The 4,789-nt window shown below is 31.1% G+C and overlaps 1 protein-coding gene across 1 annotated transcript in view; it reads left to right on the forward strand.

Moving 5' to 3' along the window:
* The first annotated feature begins 2,142 nt into the window (after positions 1-2,142).
* The window catches only part of LOC118735412, a 97,713-nt gene continuing 95,066 nt past the window's right edge, over positions 2,143-4,789 (forward strand). The window contains exon 1 of the mRNA XM_036465135.1: positions 2,143-2,553. The gene's annotated coding sequence lies outside the window, so the exon portion shown is untranslated. The remainder of the gene's footprint in view (positions 2,554-4,789) is intronic.

The raw sequence follows: 4,789 nt of genomic DNA on the forward strand, positions 1-4,789 counted from the left end.
TCGAGTTTCTAATAGATTTTGCTTCCAATATTATTATAGGTTTTGCCATCGAAATTTTTATCGAATCTTTCATCGATTTTGTTATCGATATTTTTGTCGGTTTTGTTATCGATATTTTATTGGATGTTACTATCGATTTTGTTATCGATAGAGTATAAAGATAAAAAAGAATATAAAGGAAAACCGAAAAAAATAAATGTAATTAGAATGAAAAGGGGTAGATGTAGGGATCTATATAGAAAAAAAATAAAAAATATAACATTAATCAAAAGCAGATGTGTGAACGTATATACATATGTATGTATGTATATTAGTTATGAGACAAAATAGATATGTTTGTAATGTAAGTTTCATTTCTCCAGTGTGGCCCAGGCGCACTCACTTTTTTTAATCTATTTATATATATATATATATTTAACACTGCAATCTTCGTTTTCTATGATACTTCGTTTTTTTTCCTCACTTTAAATTTGGATAGCTTTCCCATACGTATTCGTAAGTTGAAGAAAATAATTTTTATTTATGTACGAGCTATTGTAACATTTTTAACAGTTGGCTGCTTATCCTCCAAGCAAGAAATGTTCCTTTATTTTTGTTACTTGTTTTAGCTACATAAACGTACATTTTATAACACCAAGTAGTTTGCAAATTTTAAAAAGTTTTCTGACCTGTAGTAGTTAACTGTAATGCAAAAAAATCAACTTTTACACCCCGAGCAACCCTTCTCTTAGCATTCAAAGGAAATTGGCAACCATCCCGATATCTAATTTTCAATAATAACTTGACCGTACTAAAAATAACGACAAATAATACTAAGCATGTATTTACTTGGTTAAAATTGATTTTCAATAAATAATTTTTATTTTTTTTTCAAATATTTAGCCATAAATCATCGGAGACTTTTCATATGACTAAATAAATGTCAGAATTTGTAGACGCAGTAAATGTTAAAATAATGACAACAAATTCTTGAAACAACACAGGTTTACAAAAAAAAAGTTTCTGCATATTGAACCAAACCTCTATATTCCCATGTTATTCGACGCCCTGAAGGCAAATTTGAGGTCTGTTAGTCTCCATCACGTCAGGGTCGACTTCATTTGAATGTCAAGTAGGGAAAAATTCATTGAATAAACCTGAAAATTCAATACAATTTCTTTGAATTTGACCTTGGTATGACCTTGGCATGACAACTTGATGACCCTGAAGAATTAGGGGACTCTCATATTCGGATTTAGCGACAACAAAAACAAAATTTTTATTTTATTTTTTAATTAATAAATTTTCTGTCTTATTTGACCCTAAAATGACCTCTAACCAGACATTATGAAGGTTAACAGACCTCGGATTCGAGTTCAGCGAGTCTTGAGCCTCATAAACATAAATTTTCAGGTTTATTCAATGAATTTTTCCCTACTTGACCTTTAAATGAAATCGAACCTGACGTGATGGAGGCTAACAGACCTCAGATTCGCATTCAAGGCGTCGATTAACATAGGGATGTAGAGGTTTGGTTCAATATGCAGATTTTCTTTTTATGTAAACCTGAGTAATTATCTGAGATAATATTAATATTGGTATAAATTGTTTAGCAATCTGTAGATGTCCAAGTCTTTTTGCTCGTAGTTTATCTATGACCTATGACTTCACTTTGCCATCCACTGTACATAAATCCATACATATGTATGTATGTATGTACCTACATTGCTTGCTTTATGATTGGGCAAGTAGAAGCAACACCGAAAACTAATAAAAGAGCAACAAAAAAATGCGTGTATAAAAACTAACTCTTCACGATTGTGTTTAACGCCTAATTCTTTCTTTACAATCGACCAGCAACCCAATCTTATGAGAAGCGTTCAAAAAGTGCTTACAAACTATGTAGCTAAATTAGAAAGCAAGACATTGCACTCTATGAAATAAAAAAAAAGAACACAAAGATAAATAAAAACAAAAAATTTAAATAAAAACCTAAAAAGCCAACAGCTGAAAAAATATAATAACAAGAAAGCAATAAACGAATGATTTTCCGCTTCTATACACACACATACATACAAGTGTATGACTTATAAAAAATTTGGCATTATTTGGCAAAATATAGAAACCTTATTTTTATTTTAATTGTTTGAAGCGTGAAAGCAACCAAACAACAAAGCAGTGAATTAAAATATTATACATACATATGTACATGCATAAAATTAGCGCTCTTGTGAGCTAAATATAATATACATAACGTATAAATTTGACTACGCAAAAATGCGAAGGAAAAAAATTAAGATATCTACAGACCTATAATATACACACATACATATGCATAACAAATTTATTTTTGTGCAAAAAGGTTCTTGCCTAAAAGCGACAAATATGAACCACAAGATGAGTTTAAAAAAATCGGTATTTTCGTGTATTTTGCTGCTGGTAAAACAAGTGTATAATTAATAATAGAGAAACAGAAACTTACTGTATACCTGAATAAATTTAGAAAGTTCTAAGCCATTTACAAAGTAGTAGTTCAAATATTATTAACAGCGGATGCTTTTTGAAGCCTTTAAGGTATGTATCAATTCGCATTTGTTTTTTTAAATAATTTCGAAATATTTGAGTTATGTACCTAATAATTAAATTAACAAATGTGTATATGTAAATCAAACGTTTATTTTAATTACTAAGCTACAGTTGAGTTTAGCGCCGAACGCAACTCAACTACACACATAGGACATATTGTCGTCTAAAACCCGCATCCGTTGTTCTGCAAAACCTCGTAACTGACATTTGTGCTCTCCGGAAGAATCTGCCATCAAGCCTTATCTATTCATTCTAAAATACATATCGATTTATAAAACTATGGGGTGGGAAATTTTAATGTTTGTATTTCGGACCCTCAACAAAATTAATTCCAAACGTGAATATTTGTGCGAGGTAGTTAAATATTAAGAGATTTTCGTTTCAATTCGTTACCAGGGCTGCCAGACGTTTAGAGTCTAAAATCCGAACACGGACAAAAAGTGGTGGGTGAAAAATCCGTACGCTCAAATTTGTTTGGAGAGCAAAAAAATCGTTGGTACTTAGGTGAACACAGGAATCGTACTTTTAATAACATCAAATAAAGCAACACATATTACCGCTAGTCCTCTTTATTGATTGCTTCACAGACAACCTTATTATTTTTCTGACAAGAATTTTTTAACAAGCAGTGTGTTCTTAGTTTATGTACATGCAACAAAACTTTTCAGGTAGGTTTTCGATCCTACCGATTAACAGTGTAATGTTTGAAGCGATGGTTAAAGTTGAAAAAATCAAGAAAAATTGGGTTATTAAATTTTTAGCGACAAAACTTCCCAACAATTGAAATCTACCAATAGATTGTTATATATAATCTTAGATGCCTATAAATCCTCTTCTCATATTCGATTTTTAAAATCGGGTGAAAAGTTGTCAAGCCGTTAGTAGATAAGTCCCTCAAGTACGAAAATAGCGCATTTTTTAATAACAAAATTAGAGGTTCAGGAAGTATAAGAAACCTATGAGATATGTGTAAAGCAGGGAAATGTTTACAATACGAAAAAGGCACTCCGAAAATCAGTACAAAAATCCGTACATTTTGACTGAAAGCAAATCCGTACCGTACGGAAAAATCCGTACATCTGGTAGGGCTGTTCATTACACTTTTTTTTAATACTAAACAAAAGCTTTAGGGCTGCTTTCTCCAACTCAACTTACCTTAGTTTAGCCATTTTTTTGGCTTAAGTCAAAAGTTAGCCTATTTTTTACACAGATTATTCTTGACTAAGTCTAAAAAATTGGCTAAACTAAGTTGAGTTGGAGAAACCAGCCCTTAATGTTCTGGTCTCAAGTCCCAGTTATTGATTGCCCAGTTTTCACGATCCGGGATTTTCACTAAAACCTTTATGTAAAAACAGATCTTTTTGGTAATTAAAAACTGGTCCATGTATGCATGTATGTATAAGTATAAGCTCGGATCAAGCTTTCTCATTAATGAACAAAAGCAAAATTTTGTGTGCACTTAAACAATGATCACACGATTTGTACATTTGAACAGATTTGTATATTTTGGCAGTCACAGAGGTCTAGAAATAATGAGCTCAGCTCAATAACAAATTTCCAAACAATACCACCCTGTAATTGTGAAATTGTACAAATCGCGTGATCCCCGCTCTAGGGGAAATTGAGAAAATCGTGCAAGCCTTTTTGATATAATTTTGACCACTTTCGCCAATTTAATATGTATTGTGGAGAAAACAGCTGCCATTTTGTTCGATTCAATTCGAAACGAATAATCACAATGACTACTCGTTCTAGAAAGTTACAACCCCTATAACGTTTTAAGCAGCCAAATATATCAAAATAAAAAAATAAGTGTATATTTTTTCGGTATAGAACAATTCTAGGGGGTGAGGGCATAAAAATTCTGATTTTAATTAATTTGGACCACCCCAATGAGCTCACATAAATTAAATGTTTCTTGTTCTTACCGTTCATATATGGCTTTAAAACTAATTGCTACAAATGAGACTAACTTAAAAAGGAAGTTACGCCAATCCACATTAAAGTATTCAGAATTAAAAAGCGATTATGTTTAAATTCATTTAATCTTTGTTTGGATTTTATTTATATTCTCAAAATTGTATTTAGACGTAAAATTTGTTCCCATAAGATTTTAACAAGTTTTAAAATATAGGTGACTACTCATCACTGAATATTTCATTATTAATAATTTCTAAAAAAAATTAGAAACTTGCAACGAGACGAAAGTAATTAATGTATGTAT

This window comes from Rhagoletis pomonella, unplaced genomic scaffold, assembly GCF_013731165.1.
Source record: "Rhagoletis pomonella isolate Grant_MI unplaced genomic scaffold, Rhpom_1.0 Rhpom_scaffold_00003, whole genome shotgun sequence".
Lineage (NCBI taxonomy): Eukaryota > Metazoa > Arthropoda > Insecta > Diptera > Tephritidae > Rhagoletis > Rhagoletis pomonella.